This window comes from Rhamphochromis longiceps, linkage group LG3 (genome assembly GCF_057381845.1).
Source record: "Rhamphochromis longiceps isolate RC_006_pf linkage group LG3, R_longiceps_female_GT1.1, whole genome shotgun sequence".
Taxonomy (NCBI): Eukaryota; Metazoa; Chordata; class Actinopteri; order Cichliformes; family Cichlidae; genus Rhamphochromis; species Rhamphochromis longiceps.
In genome coordinates, this window is record NC_140559.1 from 65,740,468 (window position 1) to 65,759,334 (window position 18,867).

Genomic DNA, 18,867 nt, shown 5'->3' on the forward strand with positions numbered 1-18,867 from the left:
GGCCCTGCGCTTCTGGCCGAGGACATCTTCACCAAACCAGGCCCTGTGCTGCTTGCTGTGGCCATGTACAACACACCAGGCCCTGTGCTGGTTCCTGAGGCCATCTTCAACAATCCAGGGCCTGTGCTGTTGGATAAATGCCAAACTGAGCCTTTGGGTTAGGGTATTATGCAAACATGCAGGTATGGTTATAGGATTGTCTTCGTAACTTCAGGTACTTGCCACCTAATCACTTGAATCCATAAATTGAGACATTGTGCTGGAGCCAGCAGCTTACGGCCATACCACCCTGAGCACGCCCGACCTCGTCTGATCTCGGAAGCTAAGCAGGGCTGGGCTTGGTTAGTACTTGGATGGGAGACTGCCTGGGAATACCTGGTGCTGTAAGCCTTTAATTTTCATGTCATTGAACCGCTTTTGATCCAGAGAAGGGGTGTATTAAAAGACCAAAAGCAGCTGCCCATTAATGAGGGCACATTAACGACACTGCTTTTGGCTCTTTTCCAATGTCTTGTGCTGCTAGCTGATGCAACCTACACCACACAAGGGCCTGAGTGACCGGCTGGGGCCACTTACACCACATCAGGGCCTGTGGCTCTGGCTGAGGCCACTTACACCACACCAGGGCCTGTGGCTGCTGGCTGAGGCCACTTACACCACACCAGGGCCTGTGGCTGCTGGCTGAGGCCACCTACACCACACCAGGGCATTAGTTGCTATTGAGGCCAATTACACCACACCAGGGTCTGTGGCTCTTGCTCAGGCCACTTACACCACACCAGGGCCTGTGGCTCTTGCTCAGGCCACTTACACCACACCAGGGCCTGTGGCACTGGCTGAGGCCACTTACACCACACCAGGGCCTGTGGCTGCTGGCTGAGGCCACTTACACCACACCAGGGCCTGTGGCTGCTGGCTGAGGCCACCTACACCACACCAGGGCCTGTGGCTGCTGGCTGAGGCCACTTACACCACACCAGGGCCCTTTTGCTGCTGGCTGAGGCCACTTACACCACACCAGTGCCTGTGGCTTCTGGCTGAGGCGACTTACACCACACCAGGGCCTGTGGCTGCTGGCTGAGGCCACTTACACCACACCAAGGCCTGTGGCTCTTGCTCAGGCCACTCACATCACACCAGGCCCTGCGCTTCTGGCCGAGGCCATCTTCACCAAACCAGGCCCTGTGCTGCTTGCTGTGGCCACTTACACCACACCAGGGCCTGTGGCTGCTGGCTGAGGCCACCTACACCACACCAGGGCCTGTGGCTGCTGGCTGAGGCGACTTAAACCACACCAGGGCCCTTTTGCTGCTGGCTGAGGCCACTTACACCACACCAGTGCCTGTGGCTGCTGGCTGAGGCCACTTACACCACACCAGGGCCTGTGGCTGCTGGCTGAGGCCAATTACACCACACCAGGGTCTGTGGCTCTTGCTCAGGCCACTTACACCACACCAGGGCCTGTGGCTGCTGGCTGAGGCCACTTACACCACACCAAGGCCTGTTGCTCTTGCTCAGGCCACTCACATCACACCAGGCCCTGCGCTTCTGGCCGAGGCCATCTTCACCAAACCAGGCCCTGTGCTGCTTGCTGTGGCCATGTACAACACACCAGGCCCTGTGCTGGTCCCTGAGGCCATCTTCAACAATCCAGGGCCTGTGCTGTTGGATAAATGCCAAACTGAGCCTTTGGGTTAGGGTATTATGCAAACATGCAGGTATGGTTATAGGATTGTCTTCGTAACTTCAGGTACTTGCCACCTAATCACTTTAATCCATAAATTGAGACATTGTGCTGGAGCCAGCAGCTTACGGCCATACCACCCTGAGCACGCCCGACCTCGTCTGATCTCGGAAGCTAAGCAGGGCTGGGCTTGGTTAGTACTTGGATGGGAGACTGCCTGGGAATACCTGGTGCTGTAAGCCTTTCATTTTCATGTCATTGAACCGCTTTTGATCCAGAGAAGGGGTGTATTAAAAGACCAAAAGCAGCTGCCCATTAATGAGGGCACATTAACGACACTGCTTTTGGCTCTTTTCCAATGTCTTGTGCTGCTAGCTGATGCAACCTACACCACACAAGGGCCTGAGTGACCGGCTGGGGCCACTTACACCACATCAGGGCCTGTGGCTCTGGCTGAGGCCACTTACACCACACCAGGGCCTGTGGCTGCTGGCTGAGGCCACTTACACCACACCAGGGCCTGTGGCTGCTGGCTGAGGCCACCTACACCACACCAGGGCCTGTGGCTGCTGGCTGAGGCCACTTACACCACACCAGGGCCTGTGGCACTGGCTGAGGCCACTTACACCACACCAGGGCCTGTGGCTCTTGCTCAGGCCACTTACACCACACCAGGGCCTGTGGCACTGGCTGAGGCCACTTACACCACACCAGGGCCTGTGGCTGCTGGCTGAGGCCACTTACACCACACCAGTGCCTGTGGCTGCTGGCTGAGGCCACCTACACCACACCAGGGCCTGTGGCTGCTGGCTGAGGCCACTTACACCACACCAGGGCCCTTTTGCTGCTGGCTGAGGCCACTTACACCACACCAGTGCCTGTGGCTTCTGGCTGAGGCGACTTACACCACACCAGGGCCTGTGGCTGCTGGCTGAGGCCACTTACACCACACCAAGGCCTGTTGCTCTTACTCAGGCCACTCACATCACACCAGGCCCTGCGCTTCTGGCCGAGGCCATCTTCACCAAACCAGGCCCTGTGCTGCTTGCTGTGGCCATGTACAACACACCAGGCCCTGTGCTGGTTCCTGAGGCCATCTTCAACAATCCAGGGCCTGTGCTGTTGGATAAATGCCAAACTGAGCCTTTGTTTAGGGTATTATGCAAACATGCAGGTATGGTTATAGGATTGTCTTCGTAACTTCAGGTACTTGCCACCTAATCACTTGAATCCATAAATTGAGACATTGTGCTGGAGCCAGCTGCTTACGGCCATACCACCCTGAGCACGCCCGACCTCGTCTGATCTCGGAAGCTAAGCAGGGCTGGGCTTGGTTAGTACTTGGATGGGAGACTGCCTGGGAATACCTGGTGCTGTAAGCCTTTCATTTTCATGTCATTGAACCGCTTTTGATCCAGAGAAGGGGTGTATTAAAAGACCAAAAGCAGCTGCCCATTAATGAGGGCACATTAACGACACTGCTTTTGGCTCTTTTCCAATGTCTTGTGCTGCTAGCTGATGCAACCTACACCACACAAGGGCCTGAGTGACCGGCTGGGGCCACTTACACCACATCAGGGCCTGTGGCTCTGGCTGAGGCCACTTACACCACACCAGGGCCTGTGGCTGCTGGCTGAGGCCACTTACACCACACCAGGGCCTGTGGCTGCTGGCTGAGGCCACCTACACCACACCAGGGCCTGTGGCTGCTGGCTGAGGCCACTTACACCACACCAGGGCCTGTGGCACTGGCTGAGGCCACTTACACCACACCAGGGCCTGTGGCTCTTGCTCAGGCCACTTACACCACACCAGGGCCTGTGGCACTGGCTGAGGCCACTTACACCACACCAGGGCCTGTGGCTGCTGGCTGAGGCCACTTACACCACACCAGTGCCTGTGGCTGCTGGCTGAGGCCACCTACACCACACCAGGGCCTGTGGCTGCTGGCTGAGGCCACTTACACCACACCAGGGCCCTTTTGCTGCTGGCTGAGGCCACTTACACCACACCAGTGCCTGTGGCTTCTGGCTGAGGCGACTTACACCACACCAGGGCCTGTGGCTGCTGGCTGAGGCCACTTACACCACACCAAGGCCTGTTGCTCTTACTCAGGCCACTCACATCACACCAGGCCCTGCGCTTCTGGCCGAGGCCATCTTCACCAAACCAGGCCCTGTGCTGCTTGCTGTGGCCATGTACAACACACCAGGCCCTGTGCTGGTTCCTGAGGCCATCTTCAACAATCCAGGGCCTGTGCTGTTGGATAAATGCCAAACTGAGCCTTTGGGTTAGGGTATTATGCAAACATGCAGGTATGGTTATAGGATTGTCTTCGTAACTTCAGGTACTTGCCACCTAATCACTTGAATCCATAAATTGAGACATTGTGCTGGAGCCAGCAGCTTACGGCCATACCACCCTGAGCACGCCCGACCTCGTCTGATCTCGGAAGCTAAGCAGGGCTGGGCTTGGTTAGTACTTGGATGGGAGACTGCCTGGGAATACCTGGTGCTGTAAGCCTTTCCTTTTCATGTCATTGAACCGCTTTTGATCCAGAGAAGGGGTGTATTAAAAGACCAAAAGCAGCTGCCCATTAATGAGGGCACATTAACGACACTGCTTTTGGCTCTTTTCCAATGTCTTGTGCTGCTAGCTGATGCAACCTACACCACACAAGGGCCTGAGTGACCGGCTGGGGCCACTTACACCACATCAGGGCCTGTGGCTCTGGCTGAGGCCACTTACACCACACCAGGGCCTGTGGCTGCTGGCTGAGGCCACCTACACCACACCAGGGCCTGTGGCTGCTGGCTGAGGCCAATTAAACCACACCAGGGCCTGTGGCACTGGCTGAGGCCACTTACACCACACCAGGGCCTGTGGCTCTTGCTCAGGCCACTTACACCACACCAGGGCCTGTGGCACTGGCTGAGGCCACTTACACCACACCAGGGCCTGTGGCTGCTGGCTGAGGCCACTTACACCACACCAGGGCCTGTGGCTGCTGGCTGAGGCCACTTACACCACACCAGGGCCTGTGGCTGCTGGCTGAGGCCACCTACACCACACCAGGGCCTGTGGCTGCTGGCTGAGGCCACTTACACCACACCAGGGCCCTTTTGCTGCTGGCTGAGGCCACTTACACCACACCAGTGCCTGTGGCTTCTGGCTGAGGCGACTTACACCACACCAGGGCCTGTGGCTGCTGGCTGAGGCCACTTACACCACACCAAGGCCTGTTGCTCTTACTCAGGCCACTCACATCACACCAGGCCCTGCGCTTCTGGCCGAGGACATCTTCACCAAACCAGGCCCTGTGCTGCTTGCTGTGGCCATGTACAACACACCAGGCCCTGTGCTGGTTCCTGAGGCCATCTTCAACAATCCAGGGCCTGTGCTGTTGGATAAATGCCAAACTGAGCCTTTGGGTTAGGGTATTAGGCAAACATGCAGGTATGGTTATAGGATTGTCTTCGTAACTTCAGGTACTTGCCACCTAATCACTTGAATCCATAAATTGAGACATTGTGCTGGAGCCAGCAGCTTACGGCCATACCACCCTGAGCACGCCCGACCTCGTCTGATCTCGGAAGCTAAGCAGGGCTGGGCTTGGTTAGTACTTGGATGGGAGACTGCCTGGGAATACCTGGTGCTGTAAGCCTTTCTTTTTCATGTCATTGAACCGCTTTTGATCCAGAGAAGGGGTGTATTAAAAGACCAAAAGCAGCTGCCCATTAATGAGGGCACATTAACGACACTGCTTTTGGCTCTTTTCCAATGTCTTGTGCTGCTAGCTGATGCAACCTACACCACACAAGGGCCTGAGTGACCGGCTGGGGCCACTTACACCACATCAGGGCCTGTGGCTCTGGCTGAGGCCACTTACACCACACCAGGGCCTGTGGCTGCTGGCTGAGGCCACTTACACCACACCAGGGCCTGTGGCTGCTGGCTGAGGCCACCTACACCACACCAGGGCATTAGTTGCTATTGAGGCCAATTACACCACACCAGGGTCTGTGGCTCTTGCTCAGGCCACTTACACCACACCAGGGCCTGTGGCTCTTGCTCAGGCCACTTACACCACACCAGGGCCTGTGGCACTGGCTGAGGCCACTTACACCACACCAGGGCCTGTGGCTGCTGGCTGAGGCCACTTACACCACACCAGGGCCTGTGGCTGCTGGCTGAGGCCACCTACACCACACCAGGGCCTGTGGCTGCTGGCTGAGGCCACTTACACCACACCAGGGCCCTTTTGCTGCTGGCTGAGGCCACTTACACCACACCAGTGCCTGTGGCTTCTGGCTGAGGCGACTTACACCACACCAGGGCCTGTGGCTGCTGGCTGAGGCCACTTACACCACACCAAGGCCTGTGGCTCTTGCTCAGGCCACTCACATCACACCAGGCCCTGCGCTTCTGGCCGAGGCCATCTTCACCAAACCAGGCCCTGTGCTGCTTGCTGTGGCCACTTACACCACACCAGGGCCTGTGGCTGCTGGCTGAGGCCACCTACACCACACCAGGGCCTGTGGCTGCTGGCTGAGGCGACTTAAACCACACCAGGGCCCTTTTGCTGCTGGCTGAGGCCACTTACACCACACCAGTGCCTGTGGCTGCTGGCTGAGGCCACTTACACCACACCAGGGCCTGTGGCTGCTGGCTGAGGCCAATTACACCACACCAGGGTCTGTGGCTCTTGCTCAGGCCACTTACACCACACCAGGGCCTGTGGCTGCTGGCTGAGGCCACTTACACCACAGCAAGGCCTGTTGCTCTTGCTCAGGCCACTCACATCACACCAGGCCCTGCGCTTCTGGCCGAGGCCATCTTCACCAAACCAGGCCCTGTGCTGCTTGCTGTGGCCACTTACACCACACCAGGGCCTGTGGCTGCTGGCTGAGGCCACCTACACCACACCAGGGCCTGTGGCTGCTGGCTGAGGCGACTTAAACCACACCAGGGCCCTTTTGCTGCTGGCTGAGGCCACTTACACCACACCAGTGCCTGTGGCTTCTGGCTGAGGCGACTTACACCACACCAGGGCCTGTGGCTGCTGGCTGAGGCCAATTACACCACACCAGGGTCTGTGGCTCTTGCTCAGGCCACTTACACCACACCAGGGCCTGTGGCTGCTGGCTGAGGCCACTTACACCACACCAAGGCCTGTTGCTCTTGCTCAGGCCACTCACATCACACCAGGCCCTGCGCTTCTGGCCGAGGCCATCTTCACCAAACCAGGCCCTGTGCTGCTTGCTGTGGCCATGTACAACACACCAGGCCCTGTGCTGGTCCCTGAGGCCATCTTCAACAATCCAGGGCCTGTGCTGTTGGATAAATGCCAAACTGAGCCTTTGGGTTAGGGTATTATGCAAACATGCAGGTATGGTTATAGGATTGTCTTCGTAACTTCAGGTACTTGCCACCTAATCACTTGAATCCATAAATTGAGACATTGTGCTGGAGCCAGCAGCTTACGGCCATACCACCCTGAGCACGCCCGACCTCGTCTGATCTCGGAAGCTAAGCAGGGCTGGGCTTGGTTAGTACTTGGATGGGAGACTGCCTGGGAATACCTGGTGCTGTAAGCCTTTCATTTTCATGTCATTGAACCGCTTTTGATCCAGAGAAGGGGTGTATTAAAAGACCAAAAGCAGCTGCCCATTAATGAGGGCACATTAACGACACTGCTTTTGGCTCTTTTCCAATGTCTTGTGCTGCTAGCTGATGCAACCTACACCACACAAGGGCCTGAGTGACCGGCTGGGGCCACTTACACCACATCAGGGCCTGTGGCTCTGGCTGAGGCCACTTACACCACACCAGGGCCTGTGGCTGCTGGCTGAGGCCACTTACACCACACCAGGGCCTGTGGCTGCTGGCTGAGGCCACCTACACCACACCAGGGCCTGTGGCTGCTGGCTGAGGCCAATTACACCACACCAGGGCCTGTGGCACTGGCTGAGGCCACTTACACCACACCAGGGCCTGTGGCTCTTGCTCAGGCCACTTACACCACACCAGGGCCTGTGGCACTGGCTGAGGCCACTTACACCACACCAGGGCCTGTGGCTGCTGGCTGAGGCCACCTACACCACACCAGGGCCTGTGGCTGCTGGCTGAGGCCACTTACACCACACCAGGGCCCTTTTGCTGCTGGCTGAGGCCACTTACACCACACCAGTGCCTGTGGCTTCTGGCTGAGGCCACTTACACCACACCAGGGCCTGTGGCTGCTGGCTGAGGCCAATTACACCACACCAGGGTCTGTGGCTCTTGCTCAGGCCACTTACACCACACCAGGGCCTGTGGCACTGGCTGAGGCCACTTACACCACACCAGGGCCTGTGGCTGCTGGCTGAGGCCACTTACACCACACCAGGGCCTGTGGCTGCTGGCTGAGGCCACTTACACCACACCAGGGCCTGTGGCTGCTGGCTGAGGCCACCTACACCACACCAGGGCCTGTGGCTGCTGGCTGAGGCCACTTACACCACACCAGGGCCCTTTTGCTGCTGGCTGAGGCCACTTACACCACACCAGTGCCTGTGGCTGCTGGCTGAGGCGACTTACACCACACCAGGGCCTGTGGCTGCTGGCTGAGGCCACTTACACCACACCAAGGCCTGTTGCTCTTGCTCAGGCCACTCACTTCACACCAGGCCCTGCGCTTCTGGCCGAGGCCATCTTCACCAAACCAGGTCCTGTGCTGGTTCCTGAGGCCATCTTCAACAATCCAGGGCCTGTGCTGTTGGATAAATGCCAAACTGAGCCTTTGGGTTAGGGTATTATGCAAACATGCAGGTATGGTTATAGGATTGTCTTCGTAACTTCAGGTACTTGCCACCTAATCACTTGAATCCATAAATTGAGACATTGTGCTGGGGCCAGCAGCTTACGGCCATACCACCCTGAGCACGCCCGACCTCGTCTGATCTCGGAAGCTAAGCAGGGCTTGGCTTGGTTAGTACTTGGATGGGAGACTGCCTGGGAATACCTGGTGCTGTAAGCCTTTCATTTTCATGTCATTGAACCGCTTTTGATCCAGAGAAGGGGTGTATTAAAAGACCAAAAGCAGCTGCCCATTAATGAGGGCACATTAACGACACTGCTTTTGGCTCTTTTCCAATGTCTTGTGCTGCTAGCTGATGCCACCTACACCACACCAGGGCCTGAGTGACCGGCTGGGGCCACTTACACCACATCAGGGCCTGTGGCTCTGGCTGAGGCCACTTACACCACACCAGGGCCTGTGGCTGCTGGCTGAGGCCAGTTACACCACAACAGAGCCTGTGGCTGCTGGCTGAAGCCACTTACACCACACCAGGGCCTTAGTTGCTATTGAGGCCACTTACACCACACCAGGGCCTGTGGCTGCTGGCTGAGGCCACCTACACCACACCAGGGCCTGTGGCTGCTGGCTGAGGCGACTTACACCACACCAGGGCCCTTTTGCTGCTGGCTGAGGCCACTTACACCACACCAGTGCCTGTGTCTTCTAGCTGAGGCAACTTACACCACACCAGGGCCTGTGGCTGCTGGCTGAGGCCAATTACACCACACCAGGGTCTGTGGCTCTTGCTCAGGCCACTTACACCACACCAGGGCCTGTGGCACTGGCTGAGGCCACTTACACCACACCAGGGCCTGTGGCTGCTGGCTGAGGCCACTTACACCACACCAGGGCCTGTGGCTGCTGGCTGAGGCCACTTACACCACACCAGGGCCTGTGGCTGCTGGCTGAGGCCACCTACACCACACCAGGGCCTGTGGCTGCTGGCTGAGGCCACTTACACCACACCAGGGCCCTTTTGCTGCTGGCTGAGGCCACTTACACCACACCAGTGCCTGTGGCTTCTGGCTGAGGCGACTTACACCACACCAGGGCCTGTGGCTGCTGGCTGAGGCCACTTACACCACACCAAGGCCTGTTGCTCTTGCTCAGGCCACTCACATCACACCAGGCCCTGCGCTTCTGGCCGAGGCCATCTTCACCAAACCAGGCCCTGTGCTGCTTGCTGTGGCCATGTACAACACACCAGGCCCTGTGCTGGTTCCTGAGGCCATCTTCAACAATCCAGGGCCTGTGCTGTTGGATAAATGCCAAACTGAGCCTTTGGGTTAGGGTATTATGCACACATGCAGGTATTGTTATAGGATTGTCTTCGTAACTTCAGGTACTTGCCACCTAATCACTTGAATCCATAAATTGAGACATTGTGCTGGAGCCAGCAGCTTACGGCCATACCACCCTGAGCACGCCCGACCTCGTCTGATCTCGGAAGCTAAGCAGGGCTGGGCTTGGTTAGTACTTGGATGGGAGACTACCTGGGAATACCTGGTGCTGTAAGCCTTTCATTTTCATGTCATTGAACCGCTTTTGATCCAGAGAAGGGGTGTATTAAAAGACCAAAAGCAGCTGCCCATTAATGAGGGCACATTAACGACACTGCTTTTGGCTCTTTTCCAATGTCTTGTGCTGCTAGCTGATGCAACCTACACCACACAAGGGCCTGAGTGACCGGCTGGGGCCACTTACACCACATCAGGGCCTGTGGCTCTGGCTGAGGCCACTTACACCACACCAGGGCCTGTGGCTGCTGGCTGAGGCCACTTACACCACACCAGGGCCTGTGGCTGCTGGCTGAGGCCACCTACACCACACCAGGGCCTGTGGCTGCTGGCTGAGGCCACTTACACCACACCAGGGCCTGTGGCACTGGCTGAGGCCACTTACACCACACCAGGGCCTGTGGCTCTTGCTCAGGCCACTTACACCACACCAGGGCCTGTGGCACTGGCTGAGGCCACTTACACCACACCAGGGCCTGTGGCTGCTGGCTGAGGCCACTTACACCACACCAGTGCCTGTGGCTGCTGGCTGAGGCCACCTACACCACACCAGGGCCTGTGGCTGCTGGCTGAGGCCACTTACACCACACCAGGGCCCTTTTGCTGCTGGCTGAGGCCACTTACACCACACCAGTGCCTGTGGCTTCTGGCTGAGGCGACTTACACCACACCAGGGCCTGTGGCTGCTGGCTGAGGCCACTTACACCACACCAAGGCCTGTTGCTCTTACTCAGGCCACTCACATCACACCAGGCCCTGCGCTTCTGGCCGAGGCCATCTTCACCAAACCAGGCCCTGTGCTGCTTGCTGTGGCCATGTACAACACACCAGGCCCTGTGCTGGTTCCTGAGGCCATCTTCAACAATCCAGGGCCTGTGCTGTTGGATAAATGCCAAACTGAGCCTTTGTTTAGGGTATTATGCAAACATGCAGGTATGGTTATAGGATTGTCTTCGTAACTTCAGGTACTTGCCACCTAATCACTTGAATCCATAAATTGAGACATTGTGCTGGAGCCAGCAGCTTACGGCCATACCACCCTGAGCACGCCCGACCTCGTCTGATCTCGGAAGCTAAGCAGGGCTGGGCTTGGTTAGTACTTGGATGGGAGACTGCCTGGGAATACCTGGTGCTGTAAGCCTTTCATTTTCATGTCATTGAACCGCTTTTGATCCAGAGAAGGGGTGTATTAAAAGACCAAAAGCAGCTGCCCATTAATGAGGGCACATTAACGACACTGCTTTTGGCTCTTTTCCAATGTCTTGTGCTGCTAGCTGATGCAACCTACACCACACAAGGGCCTGAGTGACCGGCTGGGGCCACTTACACCACATCAGGGCCTGTGGCTCTGGCTGAGGCCTCTTACACCACACCAGGGCCTGTGGCTGCTGGCTGAGGCCACTTACACCACACCAGGGCCTGTGGCTGCTGGCTGAGGCCACCTACACCACACCAGGGCCTGTGGCTGCTGGCTGAGGCCACTTACACCACACCAGGGCCTGTGGCACTGGCTGAGGCCACTTACACCACACCAGGGCCTGTGGCTCTTGCTCAGGCCACTTACACCACACCAGGGCCTGTGGCACTGGCTGAGGCCACTTACACCACACCAGGGCCTGTGGCTGCTGGCTGAGGCCACTTACACCACACCAGTGCCTGTGGCTGCTGGCTGAGGCCACCTACACCACACCAGGGCCTGTGGCTGCTGGCTGAGGCCACTTACACCACACCAGGGCCCTTTTGCTGCTGGCTGAGGCCACTTACACCACACCAGTGCCTGTGGCTTCTGGCTGAGGCGACTTACACCACACCAGGGCCTGTGGCTGCTGGCTGAGGCCACTTACACCACACCAAGGCCTGTTGCCCTTACTCAGGCCACTCACATCACACCAGGCCCTGCGCTTCTGGCCGAGGCCATCTTCACCAAACCAGGCCCTGTGCTGCTTGCTGTGGCCATGTACAACACACCAGGCCCTGTGCTGGTTCCTGAGGCCATCTTCAACAATCCAGGGCCTGTGCTGTTGGATAAATGCCAAACTGAGCCTTTGGGTTAGGGTATTATGCAAACATGCAGGTATGGTTATAGGATTGTCTTCGTAACTTCAGGTACTTGCCACCTAATCACTTGAATCCATAAATTGAGACATTGTGCTGGAGCCAGCAGCTTACGGCCATACCACCCTGAGCACGCCCGACCTCGTCTGATCTCGGAAGCTAAGCAGGGCTGGGCTTGGTTAGTACTTGGATGGGAGCCTGCCTGGGAATACCTGGTGCTGTAAGCCTTTCATTTTCATGTCATTGAACCGCTTTTGATCCAGAGAAGGGGTGTATTAAAAGACCAAAAGCAGCTGCCCATTAATGAGGGCACATTAACGACACTGCTTTTGGCTCTTTTCCAATGTCTTGTGCTGCTAGCTGATGCAACCTACACCACACAAGGGCCTGAGTGACCGGCTGGGGCCACTTACACCACATCAGGGCCTGTGGCTCTGGCTGAGGCCACTTACACCACACCAGGGCCTGTGGCTGCTGGCTGAGGCCACTTACACCACACCAGGGCCTGTGGCTGCTGGCTGAGGCCACCTACACCACACCAGGGCATTAGTTGCTATTGAGGCCAATTACACCACACCAGGGTCTGTGGCTCTTGCTCAGGCCACTTACACCACACCAGGGCCTGTGGCTCTTGCTCAGGCCACTTACACCACACCAGGGCCTGTGGCACTGGCTGAGGCCACTTACACCACACCAGGGCCTGTGGCTGCTGGCTGAGGCCACTTACACCACACCAGGGCCTGTGGCTGCTGGCTGAGGCCACCTACACCACACCAGGGCCTGTGGCTGCTGGCTGAGGCCACTTACACCACACCAGGGCCCTTTTGCTGCTGGCTGAGGCCACTTACACCACACCAGTGCCTGTGGCTTCTGGCTGAGGCGACTTACGCCACACCAGGGCCTGTGGCTGCTGGCTGAGGCCACTTACACCACACCAAGGCCTGTGGCTCTTGCTCAGGCCACTCACATCACACCAGGCCCTGCGCTTCTGGCCGAGGCCATCTTCACCAAACCAGGCCCTGTGCTGCTTGCTGTGGCCACTTACACCACACCAGGGCCTGTGGCTGCTGGCTGAGGCCACCTACACCACACCAGGGCCTGTGGCTGCTGGCTGAGGCGACTTAAACCACACCAGGGCCCTTTTGCTGCTGGCTGAGGCCACTTACACCACACCAGTGCCTGTGGCTGCTGGCTGAGGCCACTTACACCACACCAGGGCCTGTGGCTGCTGGCTGAGGCCAATTACACCACACCAGGGTCTGTGGCTCTTGCTCAGGCCACTTACACCACACCAGGGCCTGTGGCTGCTGGCTGAGGCCACTTACACCACAGCAAGGCCTGTTGCTCTTGCTCAGGCCACTCACATCACACCAGGCCCTGCGCTTCTGGCCGAGGCCATCTTCACCAAACCAGGCCCTGTGCTGCTTGCTGTGGCCACTTACACCACACCAGGGCCTGTGGCTGCTGGCTGAGGCCACCTACACCACACCAGGGCCTGTGGCTGCTGGCTGAGGCGACTTAAACCACACCAGGGCCCTTTTGCTGCTGGCTGAGGCCACTTACACCACACCAGTGCCTGTGGCTTCTGGCTGAGGCGACTTACACCACACCAGGGCCTGTGGCTGCTGGCTGAGGCCAATTACACCACACCAGGGTCTGTGGCTCTTGCTCAGGCCACTTACACCACACCAGGGCCTGTGGCTGCTGGCTGAGGCCACTTACACCACACCAAGGCCTGTTGCTCTTGCTCAGGCCACTCACATCACACCAGGCCCTGCGCTTCTGGCCGAGGCCATCTTCACCAAACCAGGCCCTGTGCTGCTTGCTGTGGCCATGTACAACACACCAGGCCCTGTGCTGGTCCCTGAGGCCATCTTCAACAATCCAGGGCCTGTGCTGTTGGATAAATGCCAAACTGAGCCTTTGGGTTAGGGTATTATGCAAACATGCAGGTATGGTTATAGGATTGTCTTCGTAACTTCAGGTACTTGCCACCTAATCACTTGAATCCATAAATTGAGACATTGTGCTGGAGCCAGCAGCTTACGGCCATACCACCCTGAGCACGCCCGACCTCGTCTGATCTCGGAAGCTAAGCAGGGCTGGGCTTGGTTAGTACTTGGATGGGAGACTGCCTGGGAATACCTGGTGCTGTAAGCCTTTCATTTTCATGTCATTGAACCGCTTTTGATCCAGAGAAGGGGTGTATTAAAAGACCAAAAGCAGCTGCCCATTAATGAGGGCACATTAACGACACTGCTTTTGGCTCTTTTCCAATGTCTTGTGCTGCTAGCTGATGCAACCTACACCACACAAGGGCCTGAGTGACCGGCTGGGGCCACTTACACCACATCAGGGCCTGTGGCTCTGGCTGAGGCCACTTACACCACACCAGGGCCTGTGGCTGCTGGCTGAGGCCACTTACACCACACCAGGGCCTGTGGCTGCTGGCTGAGGCCACCTACACCACACCAGGGCCTGTGGCTGCTGGCTGAGGCCAATTACACCACACCAGGGCCTGTGGCACTGGCTGAGGCCACTTACACCACACCAGGGCCTGTGGCTCTTGCTCAGGCCACTTACACCACACCAGGGCCTGTGGCACTGGCTGAGGCCACTTACACCACACCAGGGCCTGTGGCTGCTGGCTGAGGCCACCTACACCACACCAGGGCCTGTGGCTGCTGGCTGAGGCGACTTACACCACACCAGGGCCCTTTTGCTGCTGGCTGAGGCCACTTACACCACACCAGTGCCTGTGGCTTCTGGCTGAGGCCACTTACACCACACCAGGGCCTGTGGCTGCTGGCTGAGGCCAATTACACCACACCAGGGTCTGTGGCTCTTGCTCAGGCCACTTACACCACACCAGGGCCTGTGGCACTGGCTGAGGCCACTTACACCACACCAGGGCCTGTGGCTGCTGGCTGAGGCCACTTACACCACACCAGGGCCTGTGGCTGCTGGCTGAGGCCACTTACACCACACCAGGGCCTGTGGCTGCTGGCTGAGGCCACCTACACCACACCAGGGCCTGTGGCTGCTGGCTGAGGCCACTTACACCACACCAGGGCCCTTTTGCTGCTGGCTGAGGCCACTTACACCACACCAGTGCCTGTGGCTGCTGGCTGAGGCGACTTACACCACACCAGGGCCTGTGGCTGCTGGCTGAGGCCACTTACACCACACCAAGGCCTGTTGCTCTTGCTCAGGCCACTCACTTCACACCAGGCCCTGCGCTTCTGGCCGAGGCCATCTTCACCAAACCAGGTCCTGTGCTGGTTCCTGAGGCCATCTTCAACAATCCAGGGCCTGTGCTGTTGGATAAATGCCAAACTGAGCCTTTGGGTTAGGGTATTATGCAAACATGCAGGTATGGTTATAGGATTGTCTTCGTAACTTCAGGTACTTGCCACCTAATCACTTGAATCCATAAATTGAGACATTGTGCTGGGGCCAGCAGCTTACGGCCATACCACCCTGAGCACGCCCGACCTCGTCTGATCTCGGAAGCTAAGCAGGGCTTGGCTTGGTTAGTACTTGGATGGGAGACTGCCTGGGAATACCTGGTGCTGTAAGCCTTTCATTTTCATGTCATTGAACCGCTTTTGATCCAGAGAAGGGGTGTATTAAAAGACCAAAAGCAGCTGCCCATTAATGAGGGCACATTAACGACACTGCTTTTGGCTCTTTTCCAATGTCTTGTGCTGCTAGCTGATGCCACCTACACCACACCAGGGCCTGAGTGACCGGCTGGGGCCACTTACACCACATCAGGGCCTGTGGCTCTGGCTGAGGCCACTTACACCACACCAGGGCCTGTGGCTGCTGGCTGAGGCCAGTTACACCACAACAGAGCCTGTGGCTGCTGGCTGAAGCCACTTACACCACACCAGGGCCTTAGTTGCTATTGAGGCCACTTACACCACACCAGGGCCTGTGGCTGCTGGCTGAGGCCACCTACACCACACCAGGGCCTGTGGCTGCTGGCTGAGGCGACTTACACCACACCAGGGCCCTTTTGCTGCTGGCTGAGGCCACTTACACCACACCAGTGCCTGTGTCTTCTAGCTGAGGCAACTTACACCACACCAGGGCCTGTGGCTGCTGGCTGAGGCCAATTACACCACACCAGGGTCTGTGGCTCTTGCTCAGGCCACTTACACCACACCAGGGCCTGTGGCACTGGCTGAGGCCACTTACACCACACCAGGGCCTGTGGCTGCTGGCTGAGGCCACTTACACCACACCAGGGCCTGTGGCTGCTGGCTGAGGCCACTTACACCACACCAGGGCCTGTGGCTGCTGGCTGAGGCCACCTACACCACACCAGGGCCTGTGGCTGCTGGCTGAGGCCACTTACACCACACCAGGGCCCTTTTGCTGCTGGCTGAGGCCACTTACACCACACCAGTGCCTGTGGCTTCTGGCTGAGGCGACTTACACCACACCAGGGCCTGTGGCTGCTGGCTGAGGCCACTTACACCACACCAAGGCCTGTTGCTCTTGCTCAGGCCACTCACATCACACCAGGCCCTGCGCTTCTGGCCGAGGCCATCTTCACCAAACCAGGCCCTGTGCTGCTTGCTGTGGCCATGTACAACACACCAGGCCCTGTGCTGGTTCCTGAGGCCATCTTCAACAATCCAGGGCCTGTGCTGTTGGATAAATGCCAAACTGAGCCTTTGGGTTAGGGTATTATGCACACATGCAGGTATTGTTATAGGATTGTCTTCGTAACTTCAGGTACTTGCCACCTAATCACTTGAATCCATAAATTGAGACATTGTGCTGGAGCCAGCAGCTTACGGCCATACCACCCTGAGCACGCCCGACCTCGTCTGATCTCGGAAGCTAAGCAGGGCTGGGCTTGGTTAGTACTTGGATGGGAGACTACCTGGGAATACCTGGTGCTGTAAGCCTTTCATTTTCATGTCATTGAACCGCTTTTGATCCAGAGAAGGGGTGTATTAAAAGACCAAAAGCAGCTGCCCATTAATGAGGGCACATTAACGACACTGCTTTTGGCTCTTTTCCAATGTCTTGTGCTGCTAGCTGATGCAACCTACACCACACAAGGGCCTGAGTGACCGGCTGGGGCCACTTACACCACATCAGGGCCTGTGGCTCTGGCTGAGGCCACTTACACCACACCAGGGCCTGTGGCACTGGCTGAGGCCACTTACACCACACCAGGGCCTGTGACTCTTGCTCAGGCCACTTACACCACACCAGGGCCTGTGGCACTGGCTGAGGCCACTTACACCACACCAGGGCCTGTGGCTGCTGGCTGAGGCCACTTACACCACACCAGGGCCTGTGGCTGCTGGCTGAGGCCACTTACACCACACCAGGGCCTGTGGCTGCTGGCTGAGGCCACCTACACCACACCAGGGCCTGTGGCTGCTGGCTGAGGCCACTTACACCACACCAGGGCCCTTTTGCTGCTGGCTGAGGCCACTTACACCACACCAGTGCCTGTGGCTTCTGGCTGAGGCGACTTACACCACACCAGGGCCTGTGGCTGCTGGCTGAGGCCACTTACACCACACCAAGGCCTGTTGCTCTTACTCAGGCCACTCACATCACACCAGGCCCTGCGCTTCTGGCCGAGGCCATCTTCACCAAACCAGGACCTGTGCTGCTTGCTGTGGCCATGTACAACACACCAGGCCCTGTGCTGGTTCCTGAGGCCATCTTCAACAATCCAGGGCCTGTGCTGTTGGATAAATGCCAAACTGAGCCTTTGGGTTAGGGTATTATGCAAACATGCAGGTATGGTTATAGGATTGTCTTCGTAACTTCAGGTACTTGCCACCTAATCACTTGAATCCATAAATTGAGACATTGTGCTGGAGCCAGCAGCTTACGGCCATACCACCCTGAGCACGCCCGACCTCGTCTGATCTCGGAAGCTAAGCAGGGCTGGGCTTGGTTAGTACTTGGATGGGAGACTACCTGGGAATACCTGGTGCTGTAAGCCTTTCATTTTCATGTCATTGAACCGCTTTTGATCCAGAGAAGGGGTGTATTAAAAGACCAAAAGCAGCTGCCCATTAATGAGGGCACATTAACGACACTGCTTTTGGCTCTTTTCCAATGTCTTGTGCTGCTAGCTGATGCAACCTACACCACACAAGGGCCTGAGTGACCGGCTGGGGCCACTTACACCACATCAGGGCCTGTGGCTCTGGCTGAGGCCACTTACACCACACCAGGGCCTGTGGCTGCTGGCTGAGGCCACTTACACCACACCAGGGCCTGTGGCTGCTGGCTGACGCCACCTACACCACACCAGGGCATTAGTTGCTATTGAGGCCAATTACACCACACCAGGGTCTGTGGCTCTTGCTCAGGCCACTTACACCACACCAGGGCCTGTGGCTCTTGCTCAGGCCACTTACACCACACCAGGGCCAGTGGCACTGGCTGAGGCCACTTACACCACACCAGGGCCCTTTTGCTGCTGGCTGAGGCCACTTACACCACACCAGTGCCTGTGGCTTCTGGCTGAGGCGACTTACACCACACCAGGGCCTGTGGCTGCTGGCTGAGGCCACTTACACCACACCAAGGCCTGTGGCTCTTGCTCAGGCGACTCACATCACACCAGGCCCTGCGCTTCTGGCCGAGGCCATCTTCACCAAACCAGGCCCTGTGCTGCTTGCTGTGGCCACTTACACCACACCAGGGCCTGTGGCTGCTGGCTGAGGCCACCTACACCACACCAGGGCCTGTGGCTGCTGGCTGAGGCGACTTAAACCACACCA

At 57.7% G+C, this 18,867-nt stretch overlaps 12 non-coding genes and 2 pseudogenes across 12 annotated transcripts; all 14 read left to right on the forward strand.

The window, feature by feature from the left end:
• The first annotated feature begins 271 nt into the window (after positions 1–271).
• LOC146675820 (5S ribosomal RNA) lies at positions 272–390 on the forward strand. The gene has a single exon (XR_014910951.1). It is a non-coding gene; the product is annotated as a 5S ribosomal RNA (ribosomal RNA).
• Positions 391–1,807: 1,417 nt separating this feature from the next.
• Positions 1,808–1,926, forward strand: LOC146675821 (5S ribosomal RNA). The gene has a single exon (XR_014910953.1). It is a non-coding gene; the product is annotated as a 5S ribosomal RNA (ribosomal RNA).
• Positions 1,927–2,947: 1,021 nt separating this feature from the next.
• Positions 2,948–3,066, forward strand: LOC146675822 (5S ribosomal RNA). The gene has a single exon (XR_014910954.1). It is a non-coding gene; the product is annotated as a 5S ribosomal RNA (ribosomal RNA).
• A 1,022-nt stretch (positions 3,067–4,088) lies between these two features.
• LOC146675823 (5S ribosomal RNA) lies at positions 4,089–4,207 on the forward strand. The gene has a single exon (XR_014910955.1). It is a non-coding gene; the product is annotated as a 5S ribosomal RNA (ribosomal RNA).
• A 1,022-nt stretch (positions 4,208–5,229) lies between these two features.
• LOC146675824 (5S ribosomal RNA) lies at positions 5,230–5,348 on the forward strand. The gene has a single exon (XR_014910956.1). It is a non-coding gene; the product is annotated as a 5S ribosomal RNA (ribosomal RNA).
• Positions 5,349–7,162: 1,814 nt separating this feature from the next.
• LOC146675825 (5S ribosomal RNA) lies at positions 7,163–7,281 on the forward strand. The gene has a single exon (XR_014910957.1). It is a non-coding gene; the product is annotated as a 5S ribosomal RNA (ribosomal RNA).
• A 1,302-nt stretch (positions 7,282–8,583) lies between these two features.
• On the forward strand, positions 8,584–8,702 carry LOC146675826 (5S ribosomal RNA; annotated as a pseudogene).
• A 1,222-nt stretch (positions 8,703–9,924) lies between these two features.
• Positions 9,925–10,043, forward strand: LOC146675827 (5S ribosomal RNA). The gene has a single exon (XR_014911197.1). It is a non-coding gene; the product is annotated as a 5S ribosomal RNA (ribosomal RNA).
• A 1,021-nt stretch (positions 10,044–11,064) lies between these two features.
• LOC146675828 (5S ribosomal RNA) lies at positions 11,065–11,183 on the forward strand. Its single transcript, XR_014910959.1, has one exon. It is a non-coding gene; the product is annotated as a 5S ribosomal RNA (ribosomal RNA).
• Positions 11,184–12,205: 1,022 nt separating this feature from the next.
• On the forward strand, positions 12,206–12,324 carry LOC146675829 (5S ribosomal RNA). Its single transcript, XR_014910775.1, has one exon. It is a non-coding gene; the product is annotated as a 5S ribosomal RNA (ribosomal RNA).
• A 1,814-nt stretch (positions 12,325–14,138) lies between these two features.
• Positions 14,139–14,257, forward strand: LOC146675830 (5S ribosomal RNA). The gene has a single exon (XR_014910960.1). It is a non-coding gene; the product is annotated as a 5S ribosomal RNA (ribosomal RNA).
• A 1,302-nt stretch (positions 14,258–15,559) lies between these two features.
• Positions 15,560–15,678, forward strand: LOC146675831 (5S ribosomal RNA; annotated as a pseudogene).
• A 1,222-nt stretch (positions 15,679–16,900) lies between these two features.
• LOC146675832 (5S ribosomal RNA) lies at positions 16,901–17,019 on the forward strand. Its single transcript, XR_014911208.1, has one exon. It is a non-coding gene; the product is annotated as a 5S ribosomal RNA (ribosomal RNA).
• A 942-nt stretch (positions 17,020–17,961) lies between these two features.
• LOC146675833 (5S ribosomal RNA) lies at positions 17,962–18,080 on the forward strand. The gene has a single exon (XR_014911219.1). It is a non-coding gene; the product is annotated as a 5S ribosomal RNA (ribosomal RNA).
• Positions 18,081–18,867: the final 787 nt, after the last annotated feature.